A 15,428-nucleotide genomic window follows, 5' to 3' on the forward strand; every position below is an offset into this window, starting at 1 on the left:
AGAAATAGAAGGGCCAGTAAAAATCTTTGCTGATGCCAGTAAGAACAAGTTAGTTGACTGGAAAAAAAAATTGAGAGGTACTGTTGACCTTAGTATCTAGAAAGACTTTGGAAGTCTCTTTTACAGAATGTGAGAGTAACCAATTCCAACCTCAGAAACTTCACATTTGCCACTGTAAGAACCTCCATTACCCACCACTCTTCCCCACCTCCTTCACAGAGGGAAATTTCAGGGCATGGTTACACCAATATTGGCTGTAGACAAAGAGGTATCTTTAGTATGCATTATTTTTTGTGTGTATTATTTATCAAGTTCCACTACAGGTGATTACTGTCATTACATTAATTCTTATTATAATCCTCCTGATTAACTATTTTTCTGGCTCTATGATGTAGAGCCAAGTAACCTGCCCAATGACAGCTAATTAACAAGTAAAAACTCTGTTTATCCATCTGGCACTGTGATATGTTAAAATGGCCATTATCAAGAAAACAAACAATAACAAGTGTTGGGTGGATAGGGCCAACGGGAATTCTATTACATTATTGGTTGGAATGTAAGCTTGTTTAACCACTCTGGAAAGCAGTATGGAGGTTCTTCAAAAAAACTTAGCTACCCTGTGCCCCACAATTTCCACTTCTGGGCATTTGCCATATAGAGCACAAACAAGGCTACATTAAAGATACCAGCACAACCAAGTTCAGTGCATCACTAGTTACCATAGCCAAAATACACAATTAGCCAGATGCCTCTCAATGAACAAATGGATACAGAAAATATGATATGCATACATAACGGAATTTTATTCATCCATTAGAAAGAACAATGTTTTATCATTCATAAGGAAGTAGAAAGATTTGGGGGGGGGGAATTAAATTAAGTAAGCCAGACCAAGAGAAACAAAGGTTTCATGATTTCCCTCATTTGTAGTAACTAGAATGTACTTATAAAATGTATAAGTCAACACACTGTGTGATGTGCAAGTGATGTTACAAATGAATTAACTTAAGTATAATACTCTACATGGAGAGTTCTGATAGTATAATTCTTTCGAAAGACTAAGTCAAATCTCAAGAAAATAAATATCAGGAAATGGGTACTTGTTGAGAGGTGGAGTGGGGTCAAGGGGAGGAAGGTAGATGAATCAAGAGAGGAAGGGAGCAGAGAATACAGCCTTGAATGTGTTGTATATACCACAAGATTATGGAAAATAAAGGAAGAGAGGGCTGAAGGGGAGTGAAAATATTGAAAGGAGTGACAGATCAAGATGCATTGTATGCATAAACTGCTTGTTAAATGGCAAAGAAAAACAAACCTCAGTACATATCCCACAAAACTAAGAAAAGTATGGGAAGGGATAAATTGGGAAGGATGGGTGAGAATATGGAAGGGGGGTGACATTCGTCAAGAGGCACTATAATCATAAATTGCTTTGTTGAAATCGCACCTCATTTGTACAATTAAGGAAAATAAAAAAAAACATTTAATAAAGTAAAAGAACTGAGGGCTTACATACCCTGTGAATGAAAGATGGAAGATCACTGGGAAAGATTCCCAAAATCATTTTAGCAAAAGATCTTAAAGTGGAGTCAAGGACATACATCTACTTCAGCAGCTCTGCCACGCTGTCAGTACAAGGAATGTGGAGGGTTTGGGAAAGACAAAACCCTACAAACATTTTTCGTTTATGTAATGACATCAAAACTTCAGTCACTGTGTTTGGACAGTATCTTATGCAGTGTTAGGACAGTTCAAAGTCATACATTACTGTAGATTTTTCTCTCCTTTTTCCAGAGACCCCAATTCCAAAGCCCCTGCTTTCAGAATACCTAATCTTCTCTTTCCACACGAATGAGAACCTACTGAGACAAAGATTACTCCAAAAGTCAAGACAGAACATTAACAGATGCAAAATTACCTTGACAATTTAAGAGTAAAGGAGAGAGGACAATGAAATTTGGGGGTTTTGTTTATCCAAAAATGGTTTAGTATAATTTGATGCGCTAAGACCCCATCATCGATGCCTTCTCTGGATTAATAGAGGCTGAAACAAATACAGAGCCTCCTTAATGACACAGGGACCTGAGAGTCAATTTCACCCTCTCCCTCTGTTTCTTTATGATTAAGTTGTGAGTAGAGACTGCATTTCTAAGTACTGGTTTATTATAAAGTTATGAGCTGAGGAGATAACAAGTTGGATAAGAAATGTACTCACTGCCTTACTTATGAAACTTTAACCCCTCTATATATCACTTTGACAATAAAGAAATTAAAAAATTAAGTGATGAGCTGAACTTCTGAGCCTACTAACCTCACTTGTTCTCATTGTATGAAAAGGAGACTGTCATCCTCACCTACTTCAAATTATTACCATTTAACTCATGCAATATACCATTCAAAGTATAGAAAGCCCACTGGGGTATAAAATTTCTGGAATGTGACATAGTGATAGAAGGAAGCCAAGATTAAAAAACACATCCCAGTGCAATAAGTATGACAGACTGCTTATTTGTACCAAATCCATTCTGGCTAAAATGAATTTGTCAGCCTATAAATTCAAATGACCAAAGGCAAAGGCAAAGAAAGAACTTCATTTTTTCTTCTCTTATCTTGCCACCATTCTTAGGTTTAATTAGAGAAAAAAAGATTAGGCAGATATTAAATGTCATGGTAGAAGATTTACAACCTTGTCTAACCTTCTGTTTATTTCTTCTCTCAAAATGAGAAGAGATCCAATGTCTCATTGTTTGCTAAATGAACAGCAAGGAGGCCTACATCAACTTTCTACTTCCACTCTTGTCAATTGAGTATTAGCAAATATGAATTTGGCCCTTAATCAGGGAGTTAATAGACAATATACTATAATTTGTAGAAGCAATCACACTGTAAGAAAATACTTAAAAGTAATATAAAGTACTTAGGTGTTAGTTTAATTTTTAGTATGAAATAAAAATTTATGCCAGTAAGTTCTTGTGCCAGTTTTGTGGCTGGAAGTTAGGGACTGGGCACTGCTACTGACCTATTTGCTCTCAGCTAGCACTCTACCACTTTATTCACAGCTCTATGAATGGCTTTTTCTTATGGTTTTAATTGGAGATAAGAATATCACAGACTTTTCTGCCTGGTTTAACTTTGAACTGTGGTCCTTAGATCTCAGCCTGGGAAGCTAGGATTATAGGAGTGAGCTACTGGCAACTGGCAGAATACAATATTTTTAAGTTGAAAATCTTTCATATACACAGAAGACCATATTTTTTAAGAAGTCTGATATACATAGATTAAGAATAAAGCATCTAAATGCTGGTGTCTCATGCCTGTAATCCTAACTGCTACAAAGGTTGAAATCTGCAGGATCACAGTTCAAAACTAGTCTAGGCAGAAAATTTTAAGGAATTACATCTCTAGCACGACAGAAAAAAGCTTGTCTGAGGGTTTAGTTAAATAATAGGGCACCAGGCATAAACAAGAAAGTCAAGTAAGCATAAGGCCTATTTCAAAACCCAATGGCAAAACAAATAAAAAGAGAATAAAACAAATTTCTACCAGGGGGAAGCTAGGGAGGAATTAAGGAACCCTGATTATATATAGATTTTATAGGATGAACAAGTCAGAAGATCTAAGGTACATGAATTAATAAAAAAAAACATATTGCAGTACCTATTGTTGCTTCCCCATTTCCTTCAAAGGTTAACCATGTGAGATGATGTTCATTTGCTTCATTACAGAAACCATTTTACCATCTATATCTGTCTCATAGCATCATGTTGTAGATTTGAAATATAAAAATATATTTTTAAATTTCAATGCATTTTAAATAAAATATGAACTAAATACCCAGGCAAACACTGTCCTCATTAGAGAACAGAAAACCGCATGCTTCTTGAACACTTGTTTCCTCCAAGACAACCATTAGCATTACAGTCATTACAGAAGTCCTGTGATCAGCTGAGCTTTCTCTTGTTGCTTCTGTGTGACATTTCAGAGTCTTTAAAAAAAAAATTCTTTTTCTTATTTATTGTCAAATTGTATTTCAGAGTCTTATTGATTTATAAACTTCATATGAATGAACTCACCATTTTTCTATGATTCTTTCTCTATTATTGAGTAGGTGAGACTCATGTGTATATCAAAATGTCTTTACTCAGCTCATAGTGCTAAAGATTTATTTTTAGTTTGTATCTACTTAACACAAAAAGAAACATAGATAAACCAGAAAATATTGAAAGTGGTTACCCAGGAATTTGCAGAAGGAAAAGAGAAAATGATTGCAGGCCAGAGGAAAAAAATTCTGTGACTAGTTTTTAAGCTCATTTCTGCTATTCAATCACAGAAATGTTATATACTCAAAGATTATAAAAATCAAAATTTTATATTGGTAGTTATATAATGAGGCTTCAATTAAACACTTTTTATTGTCTTCCAGACCATCAATTTCTCTGTGAACTGCTTCTGTTTACATTCCTATGCCACCTGTAATTACTTATTTTATTCAAAAATAACTTTAATAAATGGAAGAGTTTGTCGATCACCTACAAGCATCTGATATGGACATCATCTTTCAGTCTTTCACTTGGAGACTTAAAGTTTTACAGCTTACTATTAAAATTGCCTAAAAGCCGGGTGCCGTGGCTCATGATTGTATTCCTAGCTACTCAGGAGGCTGAAATCTGAGGATCACAGTTTGAAATCATCCAGGGCTGAAAAGACCATGAGACTCTTACCTCCAATAAACTATTCAGAAAAAATCCAGAAGTGGTGCTGTGACTCAAATGGTAGGGTGCTAGACTTAGGCATAAAATGCTCAGGGATAGTGCCCAGTCCTAGAGTACAGGACTGGCAAAAACAAACAAAAAAACTGCCTAAAAATATGATGGCCATCTGCCTCATCTGTCTACAATGGTTATAAGAAATGAGACTATAGGGGGGAAAAAAGGACACGGCCAGGTATGATAGTGCAGACTTGTAATCCCACCACTTGGGAGGCTGAGGCAGGGAAGCTTAGTTTGAAGCCAGCCTGGGCTACATAGGGAGACTGTATCAAAAATATCAGAAGGGGAACAATGAACATTGCTTTAGCTGAGCTAAACAGGTTCCTGTTTGTTTCCCTGGAGATCCTTCTCTGAAATTAAAGAACAACCTAAAAGAAGGTCAACTGGCATCTCAAAGAATTACAGCTTTTTCCTGTAAGTGTAAGAGCTTGTCTATAAAAGTACCTCCTAGTGGCTAAGTGAGGCCATGTAGCTGATTCTGGAAAGTGAAGTGTGGGCTGAAGTTTTAGGTATCAAGTGGATCTATCTCCCTGGGCTGCAGAGGCAGGCAACATTTGCAAAGGTGGCTGCTGTCAACATAAGAGCTACCAGTTGACTCAGGAAGGCATGTGTAATGTTAAGAAAACAAACATTGTAATAAGCCAGCATGAGATTGAAGGAATTTGCATTGTAGAATTACCTTATTCTTAGAGACATACAACCAAAATTGGTTTAATCAATACAGCCAACTAATGACTGATACAGAATACTGAGAATTTTCAACCCTACTTGAAGGCATGAAGAGTGATGCATATATCCAGACAAGACTTTTTCTCTATGGTTGCAGGAACTCACTTAAAACTATTTTGGCTTCAGGGTATTTCTATAAAATTATCCTCTTCAGAAAAAAATTCTAATTTGGTTCCAGTTTGTCATAAGCAATGAGACAATGAAATATGAAACAAAAGGTTCACATTAACTCCTTTAGTTAAGGAGTGCCTATGTCAATGAAAGAGAAACTATGAATTTGATGGTGTGAACTAATAAAAAATAAAGTTTTAGCCCTTGTCCCTGGTTCCTGGCACCAGCTCCTAAACCTACTGGAATCTCTGTAATGATAATGGTTTCTTGCATGTGATTGGGACCACTGATGGCTAGGTTTGTGAGTAGCTTCATGATAGGATGTAAAGATCAAGTCTTGATTAAAGGACAGGCATGTTCATTCAGCCTCACACCTTGAATTCTGGATAGAAGAGAAGAGCCAAAAACTGAGTTTTAACAATAATACTTATTATAGTGAATCCTCTGTAAAACTATTAGCTGTGGAGCTTTGGGAGTTTTCAGGCTGGTGAACCATTGAGGTGCTGATATGCTGGGGTACTATGTCCAGAGAGAGCATGGAAGCTCTTTCTCCTGTATTTTACTTCTTGTATTTGGTTGTTTCTGAATTTTGTTCTTTTTCATAAGCCAGGCTATTAAGCACTGTTTTGAGTTATGTGATCCAGTTTAGCAAATTTTCAAATCTCGAAGGAGAAGGTATGGGAAACTGACAAATTGAGCATCCAACACAGTGAAATGACATCCAGCATGAGGGCAGTGCCATAGAACCGAGAATTTGAGCCTGTGGAGTAACTTTTGATACTACCCAGAGGACTGAGTTGTAGGATACTCACAGTTGGTGTTTGGTGAGGTAAAAGTGTGGAACAAATTAACACATGTAGCATTGATTGTAATGACTAGAAAGTGGTTCTGTTCACTAACTAGCCGACTTTAAGTCTTTTTAAATAGGTATCACTGACTTGCTTGTTAGAATGAAAATTGCCCACTTGCCTATTTTATCATTGATAAGAAACAAGAAACATGCTTTATTATTGAAGGAATGTGCCAGTTTCTGAAGCTTCAAATTTTCAGAATTTATACTCATAAAACAAGAAATTGAAATAATTTCAGAAGTAATTCCAAGTTTGAAAAAACATTGAGGAGGATCATGGTTTTGAATTGGTGATACCAATAAAATTAGTATTTGAGTTTTCATTTAAAGCTAGATCCAAAGTTTTACTGAAAGATGGCATATAAGTTACTACAGGAAGAAAGCAGAAATGAATGCTAAAATTGGGGTCTCATTAACATGGGGTCGGCATAATCAGTTACTCATATAATCAGTGAAATAATCAGACAGGACAAAACACAAATCACCTGAGTACCAGATTTGTGGTCTTGCTGCTTCAGCCTAGAATGGAACAAAACTGTTTATGTATCAGGAATCTTTATTGTACATACTTTCATTTTATTTTAACTTCTAACACATGTCCCCAGCTACAAGTTACTTATAGCCTCAGGCTCCTCTTTACAACAGAATTTACAGTCTAGCACATGGCTATTTACAGGCTAGCACATGGATGACATAACATTTTCTGAGAAGGTTTTGTGCCATCCCTTGAGTCTATGTGGCTCAAGGAAGAGCAGTAAAAGAACAAGGTAACAAGAGACATCATTGTAATATAGAAGGGATGACGATGAGAAGGGATCAAAGCAGGAACAAAGAACAAGCAAAGTAGAGGAGTATTAACAATGAAGTACGGTTTGACTCACATCTTTGCATTGGAACTTACCAGTAGCTAAAGTGCAAGTCAGTCAAGAGATGAGAAATGATTCCTCGTAATGATGCCAGTACAGCTCAATGCTTCACTTCATGGGAATAAATGTGAGGCTGAGTCACAACATAATAAGTAATATGAAGAGGTATAAAAGGATATCTTGCACAACAATTTATATCTATTTAAGTTTTTTTTCATCTGAACAGGTTTCACTATGTAGCACAGTTTGGCCTCAAACTTGCAATCTTCCTGTCTCAAGTTTCTCTAGTGTTGGAATTATAGGTGTGCTTTATGACACCTACCTCGGTTAATATGGAGTTCCTCAAATATATCTGCCAATTTATTAGACAAAGATGAATAAAAAACTGATTTCTTTACTAAAGTTAATTAACCAATAATGTATATATAGTCACTGAGATAGAGCTATAAAGAAAGCAGAAAGGAGGAAAAGGCTGTGTGAGAGAATATATTCTGAAAACCGTAGTCTAAGATGAGGTTGATCAAAAGAGTTGAAATATACTGTCGACAACTACACATTTTTGAAAGAAAATTTAAGCAAGGGGGAAACACATGAGTAGGGTCTGAGGAAAGAATATACCTTTGTGTATGATGAACAATAATGCAGCCAATATGGGGAGAGTTTTTTAATCTAGTGAAAAATTACTTTTTGCTTTGAGGGAGAAAAGCCATGTTTGGAGAATTCTTGGCAGAATAGATAGATGATTTGATTGAGGGTTCACCAAAATTTCTGAGTGGCTGCGCTGAGAGTATGAAGCAGGTATTTGGAGGTAGTAGAAGGGAAGGATGGAAACAGTGAGATCAGTGAGGAAGCAAATAGAGTATTCAAGGGATGGTAGAAAAGGATGGCAATCTGTTAGTTGTACAGTTCTAGTTATAATTTGAAGACAAACCATTAGAAAATCCTATGGATCTAACTATAAGTCATCAGAGACAGTAAAAATATGGATGAGACCTGAGCAATTAAGAGTGAAGTTTCCAAGTACTTTTTAGTTTGGGAGAAAATGTAGAAGATTAGATTCTAGATAAAGAATATGAACAAGAATCATTTTGATTATTCTAAGTTTAATATGGGTAATATAAGGCATCCTTAGAGACAGAAGTCTGGCATTTAAACCTGCATTGAAAATATGAATCATCTACAGAACATTATCATTTAAAACTATGGGGCTGATAGTGAAGCCACTTGTATTTTCTCTTTCAAAATAAAGCCAAGAGGTTAAGGAAATGGTTATGTTTGGCTACCTGATGCCCATGCTTGTCTCCCTTCCAAATGGACAGAAAAAAACTGGCTTTCATTCATCTGTTATTTCTGTGAGTACAGTAAATCTTTTGAACAAGTTTCATGCTTTTGTTCAAAATGGACAATCCAACCTGACAAGGGCTAAAGGCATCCTTGACTGGATAATTATCTTTTAGATTTTGTCTTCTGGTCTCTTTCTGTACCTTTTAGAAATGCCTACTAGCCAACTTAATTGGTGTCAAACATTTTGATTCCTTTCTTCTATCTCAAATCTCCTCAGGTGACAGTCCTTTGTATCTCTCTGATAGCCCCCACTGAATCCTCAGCAGCAAGTGATCAAAAGGGCAATAGATGCCCTCTCTCTCCTGGCTGCAATCATGGTTATGAGGGAGGAGGTGGTGCAGTGGCTAGTCCCAGGAACTGGAGGTATTACTACATCTGGAACTGTCAAACTCTTTCAAATTCCTTTAAACTCATAAATTATTTATTCTGACTGCAAATAGGGAGGACTCTGCATTTTTCTGGGAAATGATTGCTGTTTCTATATCAACAAGTCTGATATGGTTGAAGACAGGTTCTGATTGCTAAGGCAGAATGAAACCATCTTACCAGCCACAACAAAAAAAATTTCCTAGACTTTCTCTTACTCCAATCCATCTCAGTTTAATTAGAATCCTCCACATAGTCTCACTTCAGCACAAAGTAACCAGAAAGAAGACACGACTTACTCTTCCTTTAACTATACAGTTTGTGTCGATAGAATCAGGACTAATTGAAGGCTACTTCTCTGAAAAAAATAATGGCACTTGATTACTACTTCTTACTCAAGTAAGTCTCCTCTCAATCTGATTTTCCAGCTCCCACAGCCAAACCACTTTTAGCCCCTGGCTCTGCATTTCTGCCTCTGTACCTGATCTCATTTCCTACATAAATCCTTTAAATACCCCTCAGCCTGTTAAAAGAACCAGTCTTTCCTTTAGGAAAGAGGGTCCTTCCCAGGTTTGTCCTGAATATACCTGTTTTAGCAAGTTTGTCTCTACTTCTGTCCCTCTGGTTTCCTAACAGCTGATATAACGAAAGGAACATTCAAAGACGGATGGCATCAGAGCACCCCAATAATTAGAAGCGAGGAATACTGGAAGGAAGGCCTGCTTGCAAGCCCAAACTATACCTCCTGCACTCCTTCCAGCTCTCCCATGTATCCAAACAAGGTAGATGATCAGAGATGCTGCAGGCACCAAGTGAAGAGCAGAGAGGTTTAAAGAGAAAAACAATTGGCTCTGGCATATGGTCAAACATAAAATAAGAGGATTTAGAACTGACCTGTGGAGTCTAGTCTCAGGGGCACTAGTTTCGCCTGAGGAACTAGTTTTGGCTACTGAGTGCATAGTTTTGGCTATGCACTCAATGAAACAAAGCCCTAGAGCCCTTCCTCATTCTTCATCATGCCACCTGCTGGCTTCCAGCCACAGGCCATCAGAATTCATACTGGGTTACCATTAGGATTCTGCATCCTCCGCAGCCCTGTATGTTTACAGGGAAACTGGGTCAGATTGGAAACAACACAGACAAAAGCTTACACACCCGCAATAGCCCATCACTTCCAAAGCTTTATGCCTATCCCAGAGGCCTGATGTCAGTCTCCCCAGCCACTCCCCTACCCCCATCAACAGCAGAAGACAGGTCCAAGTATCCAGCTACTGATGGATCACTTTCCAGCCAAGGCCACAAAGAGTGTTTATGTGTGTACACAAGCTGGTGGCCAAGTGCAGGCCACATGCAGGATGAGAACCAACCTGGGGATGGAGAGCAGAAAAACCACGTAAGCACTTGTGGGAACTCACGCCTTCTAAAACACAGTCCCATTCCAGAGGCTTGAAATTAGCCTTCCCAGCTACCATAGAAGATCAGATCCCGATCCCAGTTGTCAGCGGAGAGCTAGCTGGCCCAGGACTGAACCAAGAGCATATGAACAAGACTGCAGCCAAGTGCCAGCCACCAGTGGGGAGAATCAAGGGTCAAATTTCATACAAAATCTCACATACCTGTGGGAGCCCAACCATTCCAAAACACACACATTCAGGAGGCCCAAATCTAACCTTCCTAGCCTCTGCTGCAGACCAAACTGAACTCCTTTCAGCTAGCCTTGGGACAAACATGTACATACAAGCACTAGCCTAGCAGAAGCATATAAAAATCCTAGTGGACAGGATCCAAGAAGAAATACTTCTATATACATCATAGTAAAAAAATGGATTTAAAAAGCAAGGAATTGAATTAAATGCTACAAAATTTAAAGGGAGCTGTATTACAATGGAAAGAAAATCATAATTACCATATATCTCTCTACACAAACTCTCAACACAAGGAGAGCCTGGAATGGTATAATACAAGCCCTGAAGATCAACAACTTCAACCCAAACCAGTGCACCCAGTGAAGTTATCATTCACATTTGATGGTGAAACTAAAACCTTTCATGAAAAGAAAAACTAAAGGAATTTATGAACACTAAATCAGAATTACAAACAATATTAAATGGAGAAATATAATCTGAAGAAAACAATCAAAATTGAGGAAACAGACAAATATTAGGAGATCAATTTAGTAAGCACAAGAAGAAAAAAGAAGCAAAATACAAGAAATCAAGAAAATGGAAAGAAACATGTCAGATCTCTCTCTATAAACCCTAAACACTTACCAACTCAATACTCCAATACAAAGAAAAAAGCAGCAGATGAGATCAAAATGCAACATCCATCCATTTGTTGACTCCAAGAGACCCATCTCACCATCAACGATAAGAACAAACTCCACATGAAGGGATGGAAAAAGATCTTCCATGAAAATGCACCTTGCAAGAAGTCAGGAGTAGCCATGCTGATGTCTGATAAAATAGCCTTTTACTTAAAATCAGTACAGGAGACAAGGAAGGTTGTTAAACATTAATGAAGGGAATAATACATGAAGAAGAAATCAAAGTGGTCAATATCTATGCAGAAAACAATGAAGCACCTAAATACAATAAATAAATACTTTCAGAACAAGATATACCCAAACATAATAATAATAGGAGATTTAATATCCCACTTTCATCAAAGCACAGGTCAACGAAACAAAAGATAAAGAAGCCTCTGAAGTAATTGACACCGTAACCCATTAACATGCATTTGTAGAGTATTCTACCCAACAGTGGACCAATTCACATTCTTCTCAGCAGCCCATGGAACATTCTCCAAAATACACATCATAGCACACACAAATAACCTAAGCAAGTACAAGAGGATTGGTAAAATTTCTTGCATCTTATCTGACTACAGTGGAATCAAACTAGTTCTTAACAGTAAAACATAGTGCAGAAATCATGCAAATAAATGGAGTCTGAATAACACACTACAAAATACTGAGTCATAGAAGATATTAGAATGTTCTTACAATTCAATGAAAATTAAAACATATCAGAACAGAAATTCTGGGCAAGAGCAAAAGCAGAACTGAGGGGAAAGTTAATAGCCCTAAAGGCACATGTAAAGGAAACAGAAACAGCTCAAGTAAATAAATTTGTCATCCAATTAAAACTGCTAGAAAAACAAACACAAAAAAGAAACTTAAAACTATTAGATTGAGAGAGATAACAAAGATGAGGGGAGATATCAATGAAATAGCAACTAAAAAACTACACATAAATCAATGAAACAGAAAACACTTTTTGAAAAAAGTAACAAAATTGACAGAAAACTTATAAGATAATTTAAAGAAAGAGAAGATATTCAAATAAATACAATCAGAGTTGACACAGGCAACATTACAAAAACCATTCAATATATACAAAGAATTATAAGGGATTATTTTATTTTTTTCTGAATAATTACTTATTTATTGTCAAAATGATGAACAGAGGAGTTACAGTTTCATATGTAAGGCAGTAGATATATTTCTTGTACAATATGTTACCTCCTCCCTCATTTCCCCCTCTCCCTCCCCCTTTTTTTCCTCCCACTCCCCCATGAGTTGTTCAGTTGGTTTACACCACATGGTTTTGTAAGTGCTGCTTTTGGAGTAGTTTCTCCCAATTTCGTTATTCCCTTTCCCGTCCCTGGTTCTATACTAGTATATACAGTATCCAGGGTATTCAGATGATATACAGTGATAGCTCAGGGACAAACACAGGCAGGGGATACAAGAGGATCATCAAGAGAAAAAGGTATGGTTTCACATGGCATGTTGAAAATAATTACAACAGTGATATAACACTCATTTCCATAACATGGAATTCGTTTCACTTAGCATCATCTAATGTGTTCATAAGGGCATAGCTATTGGGCTCTTGTGATCCTCTGCTGTGAATTGTACTGATTATTCCATATGAGAGAGAGCATAGAGTCCTTGTTTCTTTGGGTCTGGCTCACTTCACTTAGTATAATTTTTTCCAAGTCCTTCCATTTCCTTACTAATGGGGAAATGTCATTCTTTCTGATAGAGGCATAAAATTCCATTGTGTATATGTACCACATTTTCCTGATCCACTCTTCTATTGAGGGGCATATGGGTTGGTTTCATATTTTAGCAATGACAAATTGTGCTGCGATGAACATTGTTGTGCTGGTGGCTTTAGTGTGTTCTTGTTTGTGGTCTTTTGGGTAGATGCCCAAGAGTGGGGTGCTGGGTCATGGGGGAGGTCTATGTTCAGCCTTCTGAGGAATCTCCATACCACTTTCCAGAGTTGCTGAACAAGTTTACATTCCCACCAACAATGTAGTAGGTTTTGCTTTTGGCCACATCTCCTCCAGCGTTTGTTGTTGTTAGTTTCCTGATAATGTACATTCTTACTGGGGTGAGGTGGAATCTCAATGTTGCATTTCTTTTGTGGCCAGTGATGTAGATCACTTGTTCTTGTGTCTTTTGTGTCTTGTGTTTTTGTGTCTTTTCTCATTTACTCTTCAGAGAAGTCTCTTTTTAAGTGTTTAACCCACTTGTTGAGGAGCCTATTGGTTTGTTGAGGTTTTGTTTTGGAGGAATTTAATTTTTTGAGTTCTGCATATATTTTAGGTATGAGGCCTTTGTCCATTGTATGGCCAGTAAAGGTCTTCTCCCAATCTGTGGGATTTCTGTTTATCTCAAAATCTATGTCCTTTGCCCAGCAGAAGCCCTTCATTTTGATGCAGTCCCATCTGTCCAACCTTTCCTTGATTTGTTGCATTTCTGGGCCTTTGTGAACGAAGTTTCATCCTGTGCCAAGGAGCCCAAGTGTTTCTCCTACTCCTTCTTATAGTGTTTTCAGGGTATCAGTTTTTATTTTGAGGTCTTTGATCCATTTGGAATTGATTTTGGTGAAGGATGTAAGATAAGGATCTAGTTTTAGTTTGTTGCAGGTGTTGAACAAGTTTTGCCAGCACCATTTGTTAAAGAGGCTATCTTTCTTCCAGATAATTTTTTTAGCTCCTTTATCAAAGATTTAGTAGGCATTGTTCTGCGGATTAATTTCTGGGTCTTCAGTTCTGTTCTACTGTTCCTCAGGCCTGCTTTTGTGCCAATCACAAGCTGTTTTTATTACTATAGACTTGTAATACAGCTTGAAGTTTGGTATTGTAATTCCTCCAGCACTGTTCTTTCTACTTAAGATTGGTTTTGCTATTCAGGGTCTTTTATTGTTCCATATGAATTTCTGGATTACTTCCTCTATTTCATTAAAAAATGGTGTTGGATTATTAATGAGTATTGCATTGAATTTGTAGACAGCCTTTGGCAATATTGCCATTTTGACAATATTAATCCTCCCAATCCAGGAGCATGGGAGGTTTTTTTCCATTTCTTTAGTTCTGCCTTAATTTCGTTTTTCATGTTTTTAAAGTTCTCATCATAGAGGTCTTTCACTTCTTTGGTTAAGGTTATTCCTTGGTATACTATGTTTTTTGAGGCTATTGCAAAGGGAGTTGCTTTCCTGATTTCGGTCTCAGTCTTCGGGTTGGTGGCATATAGAAAAGCCACTGATTTTTGAGGGTTTATTTATATCCTGCTACTTTGCCAAGGTTTTGGATCAGCTCAAGTAACTTGGGAGTAGAGTCTATGGCTTCTTTAGATACAGGATTGTGTCATTGTAATGCTCACCTGAGAACTTGAGTGAGTAAATATGTTTCAGTGTTAAAATTATAAAAGCTTCTGAACCCTGGTGATGACTCCATGCTAGAGGGCTACACCCCTACCCGTGAGACTAGTATTTTGTTGATTGACATTTAAAAATTCAGGGAGCCCTGGTTCCTCTTTGTACCTAGGTAGCAACCTTGGTAATGGACAGTAAAAATATCTGGGCATAACAGCTTCGGGGACTCGTCTGGGATCCCCCAAGACCCCATGACTACTGAACTGAAGAGTCGGGCACTGATTAGTGATACTTGTTTGTCTTGTCTGTTGTGGTACCCTTTGTAATCAGAAACTGATATTTTGTAAGGTTGGCATAAGACTTAAGAATACACGCACGTGGTTCGTCAACCAGGGGTCTTGGAAAATGTTCCACGCCCTTTCCTTAGTCCCCCCTCACTTAGTATAATCAGTAGGAATGAAGCAGGTTGTTCCCGAGCCCCAACAGCATAAGGCCAACATTCCACATTCAGTTCTTCCTCCTCTGGATGGAAGGAATCTGTTTTGTGAGGAATCTTTTTTTGTATTTTTTTGTGCATCTCTTTGGTGTTTGTTTTTGTCTGTTTTTATCTACTTCTCTGAAACTCATGATAAGACGGGACAGACTCAGACAACCCCTCTTTCTCTTCTGATGGACAATTTCAAGCACATGAAAAGTTAGGCACATGACTTGAGTATAAAAGTGA

This window comes from Perognathus longimembris, chromosome 11 (assembly GCF_023159225.1).
Source record: "Perognathus longimembris pacificus isolate PPM17 chromosome 11, ASM2315922v1, whole genome shotgun sequence".
In the NCBI taxonomy this organism is placed as follows: Eukaryota; Metazoa; Chordata; class Mammalia; order Rodentia; family Heteromyidae; genus Perognathus; species Perognathus longimembris.